An 18,733-nucleotide genomic window follows, 5' to 3' on the forward strand; every position below is an offset into this window, starting at 1 on the left:
TCAGTCTGTTTCTCAAAAGACATCTTTAATGCATGTCCTCATCTCACAGTACTAGAATCAAGGCTGCCTATAAAAGATATAAAAGTTTTTTTTTTCTGCAGGTGATATCATTAAAGAGAAAAAGCTGAAAAGGCAATGGCGTAACACATGCATCTCCTTGGAATTTAGCCACAGTCGCGTAGGCGTCTGGCTCAATGCAGCGTGGGCCGGCGGTGTACAGGATTCTGCGAGCAACTCCTACATTCTTCTTGTCTTTTTAGTTTGCTCTGTACTGGCTGTCACGATTCCTGCCCACTCACCTCCCCGGAGTTGCTTTCATCCTCCCTGCCTCATTCTCTCCATCTCTCTTTCTGCGGTAGGCCCCTATATGCATATGAAGTGGAGCGCCACACAATTAGGCTTGCATCACTGGCTTTCTGCTAAGGGTCAAGGTGGGCTATCACAGGGATTTGTTTTATGAAGTGCGTGCTGCAAGGCTCCTGTTTTAGGATTGCCAAGGAAGGGGTTGGTGTAATTGTTTGTAGTTTAAAGTGTGTGTGTGTGTGTGTGTGTGTGTGTGTGCTTGAGTGTCATTAATTGGAAGCCCTTATTAATATATATGAAAAAATAATCAAAAATCATAAGGATAAAAAAGGAAGCATATATTTCAGCCCGAGTCCAATTCTTATTTTGCTCAAGTTTTGAATTTTCCCCAGAAGGCAATTGGCTGGGCCAAAATGGTGGTGGTGAGGGAGGCTCAGAGAGGGAAAGCCATTATCCCACTTAGCCACAATCTCTCCACATACACCCGGTGGTGAGGAAGGTAGATGGGCTTTATATTTAGCTTGTGGCTGGCTCAGAAGTTAAAAACAAAAAAAACAAAAAATGTGGAAAAGTTCAAATATTTCCCACTATAAATAGATGCCTCCCGAGTGAAAGAAAGCATATCACTATTTCCTTCCAAACACACTGCATGACTGGGGTCTGCACATTTGACTGAAAACATTTTTAAAGGTTTATTTACTGCTTAGAATCTTTAATGAGGACAAATGTTTCCCTTGGGTTGCAATCTGAAGGAAGTAGCACCAGGCGGCCATTCTTCAAGCTTTTCGAACTCGGCTTCATTCTAGTTCTGATCGAATGGCCTTTTGTGTTGTGCCTGGCCGCTTTGACAAGAGCAATGAAGACACCGACATGTCCTCTGAGCCATGCCCTGTCAGCCAAGTCACTTCTGTTCATGCTGCCTGTCAGGAAACAGTGAGGCATGACTGACTGGAGGCTGCAACGGGATTTGCTACTGGCTGACCAATCCAGAGTCCCCTAACCAACTGTCAGTCAGGATAACTGTCCTCAGGTCCAGGCTGCAAGACTCACCCTACACCCCCCTCTGAGCTATGGCTATTACTACAGAAGACACCTGGGAGCACAGGTGTAATACTATACTATCTTTAAGAAGCACCATCACACTGCCACCTTGTTGACACCTGGCAGGATAGATCCATGGACTCCTGGGGTTTTAGCCATATCTTGGTCCTCCCATCAGCATGAAACAGCAGGAACTGTGGTTCATCAGATCATTCAACATTTTGTTGTTTTCAGTCCACCATTGTCCAGTGTTTGTGTTCCTTAGCACACTGCAACCACTGCAATCATGCGGTTACAACCTGAAATTTGTATGCATTTAAATGGGATTTTATTCAACACTATTGTGAAACAACATTGTGAAACACAAATGTTTGGTTGGATAAGTATTCATCTCTGAGTCAGTACTTTGTAGAACCACCTTTGGGAGCAATTACAGCTATGAATCTTTTGGGGTAAGTCTCTACCAGGTTTGCACATAGGAATTGTGCAATATTGTGCAATATAAAATTGTTCAAGCTATGTCAAGTTGGATGGGGATCATTGGTGGACAGCAATCTTCAAGTCTTGCCACAGATTCTTAAATCGGATTCAAGTCCGGGCTTTGACTGGGCCACTCTAGGACATTCACATTCTTGTTTCTAAACCACTCCAGTGTTGCTTTGACTGTGTGCTTTGGGTCATTGTCCTGCTGAAAGGCGAATCTCTATCCAAGCATTTTTTCCACAAGGATTTGCCCGTTTTTAGCTCCTTAATGTGACAAGCTTCGCAGAACAGAAAAGTGCTTGAGGAAAACCTGCTGCTCTCTGCAAGAAAGCTGAAACATGGACAGAAGTTCAACTTTCAGCATGGCAACACCCCAAAGCACACAGCCAAAACTGTATTGGAGTGGCTAAGGATCAAAAGGGTAAATGTACTTGAGTTCCCTAGTCAGAGCCCGACCCAAATCTAATAGAAAATGTGTGTTATGACTTGAAGATTGCTGTCCATAAACGCTCCCCAAGGAACTTGAAACAGTTTTGTAAAAAAGAATGGTCAAATATTTCCAAATCTAGGTGTGCAATGTTGGTACAGACTCACATCTGTAATTGCTGCCAAAGGGGCTTCAACCAAGTATTAACCAATTATTATATTCCAGTTTTGCATTTTTTATTTATAAATATTATTCTTATTTTTATTCTTATTTTCCTCTTAACAGTGTAGTGTATGCTGTATAGATTTGTAGAAAAAAAATGAAACTCTTGAGGCCCTGACAACAAAATGTGAAAAAGTTCAAGGGGATGTAGATTTTCTATAGGCACTGTGTGTATATTTACAATTGGAAAAACACAATGCAATGCAAGCAACAGGCTATTTAGCCTCTGAAACTCAGTTGACATTTTATACAGTACTTCTATCCATCGAAGATAGCGACTGGGGTTTCTTGTTCAATCCAAGGCTTGAAAGAAATCACTTTCCTGCAGCATGATCCCCCTGTTTTCTGGATGAGTAAGTCAACAACACCCACAAGGCTTCCTATTTAAAAAGCAGCAAAGACATGTTCCTGTGTGGGAGCATCCCTCATGTGCAACTAAATACAGAGTATGCAGTGGAAGTGATAGACAACACAGCTGTCGGTGGAGTTTATTCAGTCCTTATCAAATCCTTGAAGATAATACTTTAGTTGATCTTAGATTTCCGCAAATGTTTCCACATGCCTTGAATTTCCTTCAGCAGTAACTGATACTTTAAGGTCGTTCAATCAACTGATATCTTGATTATTCTCTCTCTAAATCAGATCTCAACAAACACTAAAAAGATACATAATTTCAGTTAAAAAAACATGAAACTTTGACTTAAACAATATTTGTTGAACAGAAGGAATCGACAAGTCTAAAATAAAAGGTGTGAATATTTTTGACTTTAGCAATAATGAATACAACACCGAAACGGCAAGCATATTTCTTTAATGCTTCCACACTCACTCAATGTATCCCTTTAGTAATGCCAAATTACGAAGAGAGCTGTGAATAATTACTGCATAACATTACGATTTACAAAATGACTGCTCAGAAGGCATTTTGATACACAGCAAGAGATGGTACTACAGACTAAGCAGACCAACGAACGACAAAATAAATAAATAAATAAAAATAACTGCATGCCTGTCACAGGGCCCTAAGTGCACTGTGGCTAATTAGGAATGTCTGACAGCAAAGGAAATGCTTTCAAAAGCCGATGCTCTAATTCATCTTTTCAGTAAGCACTATATTCTCATCACAGCCCGGATTTGCCATGGAAATCCATGGGTTCAAAAACATATTACTTAAAACACAGAAAATAAAAGGAACAAAAAAATACACTGAAAATACACAATTACTCTTTTTCAAAAACACTAAGAGAATTTCAGAAAAAGGCACCTTGGAGTTTTTTTTGGGGGGAAGGTACTGAGAAACATACACCAAGATGGATAGTTCATTTTTAAAGACTGGGTCTACAGTTGGTACGTAAATTGGGCATTGACTATTGAGTCCAATAGGAAAAGCTTTTTTCAATACGTTCAATATTCATCTCCCATGACGAGACTGTTATTAACTTCCCTATGCATATATCAAGATCATTTTAATGTGTACACTTATTTAGGAATAACATTTTTTTTGATGCAGTATCTTATTGTCATAAGAAGCAGTGATTGTTTTTGTTTTTATTTTTTAACTCAACTGGATCAGGATATATGCAACATTGGCACCCTATGCAGTGCTATGCTTAATAATTACAAGTTCCCTCCATTAAAGTGAGCAGATACTTTTAGAGTAGAGCCAAGTATGAAGCACGATGGGTATGTTAAATGTTCTTTTCATGCCACTGATATCAAATGAATATCCTCTGGACTGTAGCTAGTCTTTAAGTGGTAGATTGGATTTCAAGAAAGAGATTTCCTGCACTTGATCATATGCAACAGCCATATCAGACTCATAAGAAATTTGTAAAATGATCACCAGGCTACATTTAGTAGATTATCATTTTATTGACAATGGAGGGACAAAAATGGTGTCATCTGAAAATGTCTTCCACTAACCATGAACATGAACCATGAACAACCTAACCATGGCTTCCACTGACAAGTTCTCAGTTCGCTAGAAAGCTCTGAGCCAATTTGGTTCAAGAGGAACTCTACAACAAGAAACAAGCCAATGTCTTCCACATGCTCCTGTGCTGCACTGGGCACAGGGAAAGAAGGAACTCCACTTGAGTTCTTTGCTACAATACTCCACCTTTTGGAATCTGACACCAAAAATCTGTTGGGCATAGCTTTTCACACATTTCAAGATTTTGTAGCAACATGTGATGGGCTCTCCAATAAATTCAAGGTGCCAAAGCTAACAGCTTGATCAGAAAGTGTATTCAAATTAAATCACTGCTTCCTGCTGCCCTGCCCTTGCACACATGAGATGCAGTCTCTTGAGGCTGAAAACACCAGTACTGTTACAGAAAAATACAGTTATGACTAAACAAGGAATAACAAGCTCACATTGAAAAGGCAGTCAGAGAAAATGTCTAAAAGCTCATTCAAGTCACTTGTTAAACTCCACTGCAAGGGTATACATGAATCAATTGCGGCATATTTAAAATATATCTGTTGAGACTCGGTTGCATTAAACAGGTTTTAAAAAACTCTCCTTATCATGTCTCTTTTGAAAACCATGCTGTGAACGTCACAGAGCAAGGTTTACATGTTGTTCTTTCCAGTGGCTCAGGTCACATACTTATGTCCGAGAGGTCAGTTCACAGTTACGGATTAAATAAGGGGCCAGATCTTATGTGTCATTCAACAGAGGTCTGCCAGGTCCATGCTCTGATATTGCTGGTAGGATTCCCTGCAACAACATGCCAACTAATACAATCTGCATACAAAAAAGCAAGGAGCTGATATATTCTACTGTAATTGAGATTCAAATTCAGCTTCCTTGCAAATGACAGACTCTCTCATTAAAAATAACAAAGATTTAAATTTCCCCAAGAGAATACCACATACAGATCTCCTTCTGCAATAGTACACTTGGTCTTTCTGCTTTTCCCATCCACTGGATTCCAGCAGAAGCAGCTTGGATAGTTAAGCCTCTTAAATCACAATACGTATTGAAGGAAATTACATGAAGCTGAGCACACGTTATTGAATACAAATAGAAGATGGCGGAGGTCTGCCCCTTCCGTGTTCTTTTTGATGTTTGTCTCACTAAATTCTCCAATTTCACAGCACACCACCTTGACTTGTGTTATTCTTTAGGAAAGAAAGAGAATAGTAACCTAAGCTGAAGTCAAAAGTATTCTCAACCTACACATGAAACAAGTTTGGGTACTAAAATGTCCTCCCATCTTTTAATGTACTTGATATAGTAGCCCATTTTTTTAACAGCAAAGTGATTTAAAGGGAAAAGTAATGCTTTCATGTATTTTATTTCCTTCCAGGATCTTCACATCTTGTCATGTATTTCTCATGTTAGGATCCTGGAGTTGGGATTCTGTAAGTCGTCTGATTAGAGACATTAGTCAGTAGATCCACCACGTTGAGGGTTTTTTCCCCAGCTTTTCATTGACGGTGTCCGGTTCATCCATCAGCACTGATTCTGAGCTCTGGGCAACTCTTTGTTAAACTCGAAATAAGGGCTTGTTCCTTACCCTTTGGGGAGCGAGAGGGAGAGGCGTATTCTTACTGTTCACTATCGGTCTCATCTCCCACAACTCCTGCAATCTGGGAAAATCTCTTACCGAGACAGGATGGATAAGAGAGCGGTGGGCCAGGGTATTACCAGAGTCCAACAGTGCCTGTACTTGAGCATTTAGGCTGACCTGTAACCTTTTCTAAATCATGCCAGGGTCAGGGTCGTTTCCATAATTGTGTTCCTTGTCCAGTACGGGTTAATAGCCAAATCGAGTCCTGAGTACAAAACAGGCCTCAACTGTAGCTGATTCTTTAAGTTTATATGGGTTACCTTGGGCCAAATACCAGCCAAACTGGGACCAAAAAAACACTTGGCATGATATTATATTTTTGATCATCTGTTTAGTTTTTCACACACATTTGCAACAGAGCAATTTTCAGATTCAGTCAGGCAGCACTTAAGCCATTTCAAGGCAGATGAATCAATGGCTCCACCAGAATTTGATGTGACAGCCATAAAAAAAAGACAATTACACTCAGTATAACACTAGGCTGTACAAGTGGCTTTTGTTTAAGATGGCAAGTTAGGCTGTCTAGCTATTTGAATAAGCCAGTAAGCTGTGCTTCTGCTGGAGGCTGCAAATATATCCAAGATCACTGCACTTCCAGAGAGCAAGAAATGACAAAAACATGTTTTGAAAACTCCATCATTTTTAGACTCTTGCACAATAAATTAAAGTAAAAATGATACTTAGAAATCCTTAGAAAAGCATTACTAAAGGTGATCCAATTTCTACACTAACAGTCAGAAATCAAAACTCTTATCTGACCATTGTGCTTAATAAAGATTTGAGTGATTAAAGCAACAGATGGCATATCAAACACAAAGGTTTTGATATATTTCATACAAAGTTTTACATACCCATTGTGTCTTGCATATGTGTCTTATGTCTAATAGAAACTAAACCTACAAATGAATTGGCTTTAATTGGAAAGCAGTCCACACTCCTTTCTGACCTCAGTAAGCCACAATCATTTTCCTACACAGTGAAGGGAAGACGAAAGAAGAAAAACTCCTTTTTGTTTTGACAGCACAACTATTGTCAGCAGGAAAAAACTAAAACTGCATACATCCCCAACTTTTTCTCAATTATTTCAGCTATACATACACACGCGCACATGCACGCATGCACACACATGGAAGTTTTAATCACTAACAGCTTTGCATTTGTCAGCTTATTGCAATCAAAAAACTGCTATCAAATAGTAAGTGTGTATTTTGCAATTTGGAGGGTGGGTCAAAGTGTTGATTAAAGCCAGGCCATAGTACATCTAGTAGGAACATTGTTGCTATGCTTATAAATATTTATACTTTCTATAAAATAGTTGCTTTTGAAATGCAGATTGAGGCTTTCCACTCATGTCGGGAAGAATAGGTCCTGGCATAATAACAAAGACAAATAAAGGATAAACTTTGCATCAAACAGAATATAACTTATCTATAGTCTCAGTCTCCGCCATTCAAAGGAAGTGGAAGGTTTGTGGGCTTGGTTTAGAAAGTTGAATTTATTACCCAATCCTTAGCCTACTTGGGATCCCCAATGACACTGTGGATTATCTGCCGCTTTCTTTTCCCTTGCTTCCATCAGATCTTCTTACCGGGGGGGAATGCTTTCACTCTGCAAGCGGTCCTCACTAATATTATCAGGGCCCATATAGTGAGATGTATAAAGGCTGTGGTTTCCCTGAATATTTAATATCCCTGAAGTCAAACTGTACTTTCTTCACTGTCACCAAGCCAAATCGGTCTTGCAAGAAGCTTAGAAAAACTAACAATTTGAATATGCAGGTATTCTGGAATAGGAGAATGAAAGGAACTGTGGATGTCTGCCTTTTTAGGTTACAATGCCTACAGTAAAAGCAGTAATAAGCTGCAAATACTTATGTAAATTGTACAACCTGTTTGTACACACTTAGGTATTGATTCCAAAATGTCCACAGGCATGGCGGTCTGCTTCTGAATTGTTGATTGGGGAAGGGGATGCAAGCTAGCTATAGTTCAGTAAGTTTCTGTAGGTCCTATAGCAGTTTTTAGAGGAAAATAACCTGTCACTTTCTGTTTTTCCATTGAATTTACATATTTGTATGGTTAACATTGTAAGCAAATTATTTAAATGAAGCCAGCAGCTTGTTTTTCCCCCTCTCCTTGATCATTCACAATTGAACAGTGAAGGCTATGGGAGTAGGTGTACCTTGAGAATGTGATGTAACTCCCATCGTAATCCCACAGCTGGGCCTGCTTCGGAGATGCGTAGGTAATATGATCTGAGCTCCTCTGGAAATAGCATCAGCGTACAAATTTCAGTGCGATTCAATCTGAGATACCCTTCTGTCTTCTTCAATGCAATAAAGCAATGTGCTAGATTTCCATGCCTATACGACTGTCACTTCAATTCCAAATCTGTGGAGCTTAACACACGATAGATTTAATGAACAGGTGCTGGTGATGTAGTGCTTCTGTAAGTGGCAGTAAGCCCGATTATTCCAAAGAAATGAAATTGTAATGATTTGCTGTATAAATAAATAACATAAAACTGATAGGTCTTCATTTTGGGTATAGAAGCAGCTTTTACATCTAATGTACTGAAACGGTGATGTTTCTAGCACATACAAGTTGACTGAGTACAATAATAATAAGAAGAAAAATAATAGTTTTCAGCTAGTGTCCTTCAGACACAGACAATATTGAGACAGTGAATTTTAATGTTTGTGGCAGCTAGGTCAAGACATATTTGCAAGTACATATGAGGAGAATGTATAATTTAAAGTCTCATATATAGCAATCCTCCATTTTCCTCAATCAGAAGTGACTGTTTTGTTACTTACATTGCAGGGTATTCAAGAAAATTAGTTTTTAGAAGGATTTTACTTTTTGTCACATACAAGGCACAGATCCAGTTAGCACAGACGCCTAACTTGAAGACCGAATGTGTTGATCATCATAAGAAGCAATCCCTCTGTACTTGAGCTATGGACATGTGTGCTGTACTGTGCTGTACTTAAAACTGGGGCATCACATGGTAATACATTACTTACAGAAGCACAATTATGACTGGAAAACTGATGGATCACTGCATACCACTTTAAAACTTATGGTTTTCTGTGTGTAGCAGTTTCTTACACACAATTGCACTATAATAGCAAAGTAAAGGGACTGGAATCTGGGACTTTAAGGGTCTTTAATGGAAAGCAACTGAAAATATGGAAATAAAATTTCCAACCTTAATCTTATTTAGTTGTAAAACAAAACAGAAAACTGGTAATAATTACATTTACCACCAAGTAATATATGCAGGAAAAAGGTTTATGAAACCTGAATATGATAATGAAATTTAACTAAATATATACCCTATTTACTGTATAACCTATTTGTGGACAATTATACTATTTGTTTAGTGATACATGTTCTTATTAAGTTGTTTTTACAGTTAGATCAGGTCTGGAAATGCATCATTATACATTTAAATACTTAAGTGGAAATGATCCTAAACACAAACTATGCATATGGAACGAATCTTTGCAATCTAAAACAATATATCAAGGTCTCCTTTACTAAAACAAATACCTCTTTATATTTAGTATTCAGAATAGAATTTAATTGATGAGCTTAAGAATAAATACAAATATAAACTAGGAGCAAAATTAGGGCTATATGAAATCTGCGTTGCGGAGAACACGGACCGAATCGCGGAATTCATGGTAAAAAAAGGAAATCAAGTTTAAAGAAGCTATATATATATATTAAAACAATTAAATAGTACAGTGTTTGTATAATAAGAAGCTTTGAGAACGCATGAAAAAACTATGTTTAGCACCTTTCCGCCTCCATACACAATAGTTGGGATGGGACACTGAAAATGATTGGCATGTATGTATGTATGCAATTATTATTATTATTATTATTATTATTATTATTATTATCAATACCATTATTATTACTACTACAATGTATCCAAGGTGACGAACATAAATCATTAATAATTTTAATAGTTAAGCAAAATGTATCAATAATTTGTTAGAAATAGCGGCTGCTTCTCTGCAGCTGGTGAGGAGGGCAGCGGCGCACTGAAGACACGGCTGTATTCAAAACCGCATAGTACTCATACTACACTATAACATGTCAGTAATGTTGAAATGTTGGTATGTAGTACGTGTAGTATGGATAGTACGCGGTTTCGAATACAGCCACTGTCTGTCCCTCTTCTTTCCAGGCTTTTTGTTTTGTTGGAATTTTCTTCTCATTTTGTAGACTGTGGGTTCAGACCTAGTTTTTAATCTGTGTTTCTTGGTAAAGCACATCACACTTCTACATCATGTGAAAAGCTGTTGGGGTGAAATGAGCCCCAATCACAGAATGACCTGATGATCGGAGAAAATCAATGTTTCTTTTTCAGAAATGAAACTTTAATAAATCGCCTTTTTTTGTTGGTTTTTCCTGATTGCGGTTTCTTGGCAGCGCAGCAAAAAAATGGTTTCAAATGCAATTGTATTATATTGATAAGGCAAAACAATGCATTTGCATATATATGAGAAATGTATTAAAACGTAGTTTATAGATAGTTAAAGTCTTTTTAAAAATACGAGGGTTTTGGTCTTTAAATGGACATTTAAAATCCTGTTATGTGGGGAAATTAGGTCCATCTGCTCATATCTTAATGTTTCTCTGTTTCCCACAGCTATTTGAATAAAAATGGTGATTGAACGTCGCTCTATGGCAGACTTATATTTAAATAATACAAAACATCTCCAAAACAATGTAATCCTTATGTCAATGTGATCAAAAAAGAAAAGGCAAAAACAAAGACAATAATAGAAAACATTACAAATACTTTTCTGCCACAAAGCTAAAACTTGCATATATAATAAAAAATAAAAATAAAGAGCTGAACACTCTACCAGTCTGCAATATAGTGATGACTGCTATCAGTGTATTTTTGGTTTGTTAGGTTTTATATTATTTATGGACATTTACAACCTAGGAAGTGAGCCAGCAAGGGAATCCTGTTCGCAGTCACTGCACAAATAATCTGAACTGACTCAGTCAGAGGAGCGCTCCCCTCCCTATCAAAGAAACAACTCTGCCATTGACCCGCCTTCTCCTCCCTGCTTTGAGGCAGACCCAGACTTTGAATTAGGGATAATACATTTTTTTATTTCTCTCATTTTAGTATAAACATTTGTGCAATTAAAAAATTATGAAAGTCACCACAGTGGAATTGTCAATGTAAAACCAGGAGGAATTGTGAGTAGTAAGCAAATGCATCACAAGGTATATCAGATGTTGATGCCACCTCTTTTTTTGGAAGCAAATAATTGAATATATAAAATAAGCGGTTAACAGTCAAATGACAAAAAATATAGTGTGGAACTGAAACAAAAATACAGTATGTAATGAAAGTGACGGGTATTACATATCCTGCGATGTTGACGAAGCAATAAACAGCCTTAAGCATACCACAAAGATTACTGCACACTGACGAGCGGGGGTAGATCAGTTATCTTACCACAAAAATACAAGCACAATTTGTCAATATTAGCCCATTGACATGCTCAGAAATGGGTGTACTGCTGCACAAAAATATTGTTGGACTATAGGAAATAGATAGGATAGGAAATACTTTAGTACCTCTTAATAGTTTATATATTACTCCACATAAAAGAGGAAAGTTTGAGTAAAGCAGTAACCTTCACCCTATTGTAGGACTGTATGGAACTATGATTCACTTGTTCTGATTAGCAGATACAAATAAATGAATAAATATACAAGCAAACAAGGATGGACTGGAATTAATTGCTTGGATTTCCATGTGTCAAAGTTATCCCAATCACACAGTCAATTATAAATTAGTACTTTAATTTAAAACCGTTTTGCCTTTTATTGGAACCACATAAACCTGAAAATGTAGTAAAATCAGTTTCACAAACTTATTCCCACAATGCTGATTAATCAATACACTCTTGCAGGTGTGTTTTTCAATTAAATGTCAAACAAATCAGTGAGTGTCATTCTATAGACCTCCCACAGAACACAATCTGAATATTCAAATGCTAATTTGCTTCAGCACTACATGGAAGTGTTATAGCAAACACTGGAAGCCGTACACTCTGTATCCTACATTCAAATACATTTCTGTTTGATTCAGGATGTAACGTTACTTACCGTTATTTAAATGAAAATGCCTTCCTAAAAATGCAAAAGTAAACTGTGTCTTAAAAATCAACAATCACATAGATCAGGGAACCTATGCTTAGAATAATCAAGTCCTTTGTTATGTATTGGTATTTGCCAGAGACTGATATATTTCTACAGTTTGATCTTGGGATAAAAATCACCAGTTCTGATGACATCACACATATGGTTGGTCAAAAATGATCTATTCTGCATATGAAGCTCACTGCAGTAAATCAAAATGTGGAAATGCAAGATGATGTAAATCTCATTCAGAAACTTGTCAGAGAGAGTTGTGAAATTGAACAAGTGAAACTAGATGCCTGATAATTTGATTTTCAGTTGAAGTCCAAGCAAAATCTAAGAAAGTTCTATAGCTTTTGATTTTGATTTACATAGGAGAGGATACAGGTCAAGTATGAAACCAGGCCAAGCTTGGCAGTCAAATGTGTGTCATTTTGCAGAATCTAAAAATGATATTTTGAATTTGATTTAATGTACATGCATCTCTCTTACCATCTGCCTATTATACTACCTGCTTTAATAAGGGCACAAAATGGCTTCTGGATGAAAGTCAAAAATGGCTGAAACCCCTTGTGGGACTCAAGTTAACAAACTGGCCATTGTTGGGTTTCTTGACAAGGGTTAAATAGACTTATGGTAAAATAAGGTTATCTGTCCTTCTAATCCTACAATCAAACAATAACTACAGTAGGAGTTCAGAGACATCACGTAATATCTTAGGAACAGCATGTAATAAAATTCTGTAAAAATGCCTTTCCCTTAACCCCGTATGCCAGAGAAATAATGTTATGTAGGCAGACCAGCTTAGCTGTTATGCATACCTTTGCCAAACAGTAATTTGTGTCATGACATTAAAATAAATTATTACAGAACAGAATCAGCAGGAAGCTTTTCCTAATGATTAAAACACACAGTCAAACGATCAAGGAGAAAGATTCTGCTAAAAGCCTCTAGCACTTGAATTTTTTATGGAGCTTTGTGCAAAACAGTCTGCACAGAAGCCAGTTCATCTTCTACAGACATCAACTGGATTTCTGATGGAGCCATATTCAGAAACCATAACAGGAAATATAGTTTTTTGTTTTCGTAAATATATGTATTTAAAAAGGCAACTATCACAGGTTCTAAAAATATGGTTTTATAGGTCACCAAGGTGCTGTGGAAGTAAAAAGTACCTTAATTTTACATTTTAACAACATGAAAGGTTAGAATAGCGGTTTGAGTCTGCAGTGAAACTTTGCAGTGATTGTTTGAAGCACAATGTACCAATGTGTAGGCCCTATGTCACATCAAAGGCACATTTATACTGCCCAGGATCATGCATCTGCAGCAGTTAATTCTGCTCAGAAATGGAAGTGTAAAAGCAACTGAGCTGGATTAGTTCCTCTCAGGGAGGTGATAGTGATACAGATCAAATGCTACTAATGCAATTAATTCTGGCAGTGTAAATGCTCACAGCATAACAAGATTGCCTGCCTAGGATGAAATAAATTAAAATAAATAAATAAAGTATATATATATATATATATATATATATGTCTGCAAGTATTCTACAAAAAAAGTCTGTGCTGCTGGTCTCATGTGCTTATTAATTCTGGTTCTCCATGGATATCAGTGGACTACACTAATTTTAAAGATCTGCTGTAGGCTGAAATATATTATAAGTGTATAAGAGACACAGAGAGCCAAAATACCATGACAAAACATCTCCTTGTTAGGGAGTAATTTAGTAGTTATTGATGGAAGACAATTAAATGTTCAGCTCCTTAGCTGATTACAATTACTGTTGTTTTCACCAATTCAAACCCCTATCTTAAAGATCAAACTAATCAATACAAATCCATTAAAAGCATAATGTAAAATAAAAATCACAAATTCCATACTGTACACATAAGACCAGTATAACAATATTATTAATATTATTATTATTATTAATAATTATAATTATAATAATACAATATGTCTAGTACATGGAACTCAAATAGTGGAAGTTATTTCTGTAGTGTTTAGGATCCATAGGTCTTCATCTGTTATTAAATGTCATTTTATGGTGATTGTAACATGAGAGTTCTGAAAGAATACTTTTGATTGCTTGTTTAGATAATTAACCATTTCAAAACAAAATAAACTGCTTCTAGAATGTGCCAAAACTGAACAAACCTCACCAATGGGCTTTACATGATTAAATTAGAATAGCAAAAGGCACAGGAAACAAAACAGAGAGAAAAGTGTCAGGTATACAATTCTAATTTAAGGGTATGGCTGGTTTTACTTTGCTTTAATGGAAGGGAGAAACATGTTGTATTATTTTATTTTTTTACTATGAGCTCTGTGTAGTGTTTTCAACTAACTTTAATACAAAAATACAAACTCCCAAGAAAGGGTATGTTTTCTATAAATCAGTACTATTATTCCATAGCCTGTGTTGCATGTTGTTTTTGGTTCTATTATTAGACATTCAGTAGTGGTAAACTGTTGCTCTCCATTAACAAAATAAGCAGTTAAATAACTTATATAGGATATGTGTAGGCCTTAGTTACACACAAATAAAAACAAGATGAGATGAAGACATTTCCACCCAAAGATTCTAGTTAGATTTAATTTAGAGATCGAGCTATATTTATCTAAGAGTTACAAAAAAGAACATGGAGAAAGAAAACTTCAATCCAGTGCTATACAAGTACTCCTAGTAGGCCCATAGTTTGCCTTTTCTCTTCCACCAAATATTTCACTGAGAAGTGGGTGCATCACAGTGTGCACAATATAATTTAAGCCTGTTCTTGGCAAGATAAAATCTCTGAAAGGAAGTGGTTATATTCATCCATCATCGAAAGCATTACATTTAGAAAATGCCTGCAGTGTATAATTCACACCAAGAGACCACAATTCTTTCCAACTCCAAGTCCTGACACTAAACAGAACATTCAGGTTGACATGTATAAGAGGCAGTAATTGCATATATAAACAGACCGTATCACTGGAGGTAAGATGCAAAATTGATGGATTTTTTTTACATTTTTATTGCTGCACAGTGACTTGAAATTCAGTAAAGCTCCTGAGGCATATTAAACAGTAGCATTATAAGAGCAAACACATTCATCTCTTATGCACAAAGTGCAAAAAAACAATCCCTACACTGCATTTAAAACTAATTGAACTCTGGGATGACAATCTTACCAGCACTCCAATTAAGTCCCTCAGCAATTTTCTGCTTTTCTGAGCACCTGCAGGACCAATAAATTGTGTACACTCAAATAGGTCTTTCCAGTGCAGCCTTTACTCTGATTGTAGCATACTAAGATACTAAGCACTTACACTTCAAGAAAGCTCTAGTCACTCTTCACAAATTAACAAGAGTTGCTCATATATCCTACTGTATGGCCCCGAATCTAGGTCACTAAACGCAAAAGTTAGACAGATGAAGAAAGACCTGACAATCACATAAAAGATTTAAAAAAACATGAAAAAGAGAAGCTATATATTGAAACAATTTTGGGAGGCCTTCATCCAGCAGTGGATCCATAGACTGCTGCTGCTGCTGATATCATGCTACATACATATCTAAAATACTATATTTTTTCTGGTTTGGTGTTCTTTAGAGTCGGGCAGATCTGTGAACAATTTATAAATGCAGTGTGCAGTGTGCTTTACATACCTCATTTCGCTCAGCAGAGTTTCTCAGAATTATGGATACACCACTGGGGAAAAAATCCTAAATGTAAGTGTGTGGGAAAGGAATCTTTTTGTAATCTCTTACCATGTCTATGTCCTTATCTTCTAAAGGGGGATTCTTTTGAAGAAACCGGGCTTGTTGGATCAAGTGATACAAGGGAGTTCCAGGGACGTGGCTAATTTTAACTTGCAAAGTGCACATTTGGGTGGGTTCGGAAGTTATAGAATTATTATTACAATTTAATCACAAACTGCGTAATGCCCTGGAGAAGAAAGAGCTTATCATCCTCTGACCCCATTTCTTCATGATATGCTCTTTTTATTTAAGGCATGGTACATTAACCTAAATTAAACTACATAAAATACTTAATGGACGCCTTAAGTCAGATCAACAGAGAACAATGCACACTGCATGCTGAATGTCAACTGCTGTTCCAATTCTGTTTTGTCATTGTAATCATTAAGATGCATCAACATGGTTGTGATCCGTGAAGTCCCCAGTATGCAATTCACTTTGGTCAGACTTGGGGTCAAATGTACTTAAATGCAACTAGTCTCTACATGCTCCCTGTTCTACACCACTGAAATCCACCTCCAGTACCAGGCACCCTCCTGATGCAGCCCATCTCAACAGAAAAAAAACTGCAAGAACTGAAAGCATAGCCACTGACCTGGTGCTGCTCAATGCCTCCGTCGACTCACAAGGAGACCTATTTTCAAGGTGTCCTTCCTCACGTAGTGGAGGTTGTCACAAAGCAAGGATTCGACACTGTCTGCTGGGACTGAAGCACAAGACAAGGTTGTTAAACATTGGGAACTGCATAACAATAAAATAATAAAACTCTGAATTGGAAGAACAAAAATAAAAACATGTATTGGTTTTAAAATCAATTATATTTTGTTCAGTTTCAAAGTCTGATTGTTCGTATCAGTTCAGATTTCTCTACATTTGATGTTTTTATAGTTATAGTACAATTGCCTTAAAAAAACTAAAACCTTCTTCTTGAATATAAAAAAAAGCAGATGCAAATACAACAAAATCTCTTTAAAATTCGGATTTTCAACATAAATAATGCATTGAATCTTTAACAATTTATTTTTTGTGTTTATTAAACATGTAGTGCTCCAGAACACAATTAAGTCAAATGGTCCATGAACTCAATACTAATAAGGAAATGTTACAATAGAACACACTCTCTCTCCCCCCCCCCCCCCCCCACACACACACACATCTAGAATATACAGGCCTATTATAATAATGCTCAGATGATTTCTAAACCTGCCATATTAAATAAAAAAAATATATAATAATAAATGGTAAAATAACAAGGAAAGTCTATGTGAAAAAGGGTGAAAGGTTGTGCAGGGAGCACAAACAGATTGAAAATCGTTACTTCAGATCTTGCAAGTCACAGTACACTTGACGCTGGGGTGCATCCAGATAATGTAAGTAGCCAACGGATCTAATTCCTCCTGGCTTCAAATGTGTAAAATCCCCTGCCACATAAGTTTCCTTGTAACACATTCTAATTTAATAATACATTTGCCATAGGGAAAAGCACTAGAGGAATGCACACACACGTTGCTAAATATTTGCTGCCACATGATCTTGTCCCTCAGTGGCTTCAGATACAGAGTACACAGAAAAGGAGAAACTGCACAGGGTAATATCTCAGCATGACAAAATTATGAATCGTGCATAGGAAATTATGAGAGGAAACACTATCAGCATGGCAAGATTCGGACTACAGAAATAGAAAACAGACAAATTGTTTAGTTGTTATCCCTCAGAAAAGTAAACGAACAGTAGGCCGGGACTAATTCAGAGAAATATGCATAGCACACAAAGACAGCAAACCATGGACATCTTGAACAGAGTCAGTAATATGTCTCGGGAACATCTTCCATGCTAAAAACAGAATAGTAGAGCCTTCGTGAATTAAGAGATTATGCTGTGCTTTGCATGCAATCTGTCTGAATATACTCTCTGCAGTCTCTGCACTACAGCTGGTTTTAACAGTAAATATGCTGAAATAATAGTGAATCATCTACAGTGCATCCGGAAAGTATTCACAGCACATTTTTTTATGTTACAGCCTTATTCCAAAATGGATTAAATTCATTATTTTCCTCAAAATTCTACAAACAATAACTCATAATGACAACGTGAAAGAAGTTTGTTTGAAATCTTTGCAAATGTATTAAAAATAAAAAACAAAAAAAGTACATAAGTATTCACAGCCTTTGCCATGACACTCAAAATTGAGCTCAGGTGCATCCTGTTTCCACTGATCATCCTTGAGATGTTTCTACAACTTGATTGGAGTCCACCTGTGGCAAATTCAGTTGATTGGACATGATTTGGAAAGGCACACACCTGTCTATATAAGGTCCCACAGTTAACAGTGCATGTCAGAGCAAGCCATGAAGTCCAAGGAATTGTCTGTAGACCTCCGAGACAGGATTGTATCGAGGCACAGATCTGGGGAAGGGTACAGAAGAATTTCTGCAGCATTGAAGGTCCCAATGAGCACAGTGGCCTCCATCATCCGTAAATGGAAGAAGTTTGGAACCACCAGGACTCTTCCTAGAGCTGGCTGCCCGGCCAAACTGAGTGATCGGGGGAGAAGGGCCTTAGTTAGGGAGTTGACCAAGAACCCGATGGTCACTCTGACAGAGCTCCAGCGTGTCTCTCTGTGGAGAGAGGAGAACCTTCCAGAAGAACAACCATCTCTGCAACACTCCACCAATCAGGCCTGTATGGTAGAGTGGCCAGATGGAAGCCACTCCTCAGTAAAAGGCACATGACAGCCCGCCTGGAGTTT

The 18,733-nt window shown here is 37.3% G+C and overlaps 1 protein-coding gene across 1 annotated transcript in view; it reads right to left on the reverse strand.

Annotated features, from left to right (window-relative positions):
- LOC136713371 (neurocalcin-delta) overlaps positions 1-18,733 on the reverse strand; it is a 90,984-nt gene that overhangs the window by 58,950 nt on the left and 13,301 nt on the right. The window contains exon 2 of the mRNA XM_066690400.1: positions 16,580-16,690. The gene's annotated coding sequence lies outside the window, so the exon portion shown is untranslated. The remainder of the gene's footprint in view (positions 1-16,579; positions 16,691-18,733) is intronic.

The sequence above is a fragment of the Amia ocellicauda genome, chromosome 18 (genome assembly GCF_036373705.1).
Source record: "Amia ocellicauda isolate fAmiCal2 chromosome 18, fAmiCal2.hap1, whole genome shotgun sequence".
Classification (NCBI taxonomy): Eukaryota; Metazoa; Chordata; class Actinopteri; order Amiiformes; family Amiidae; genus Amia; species Amia ocellicauda.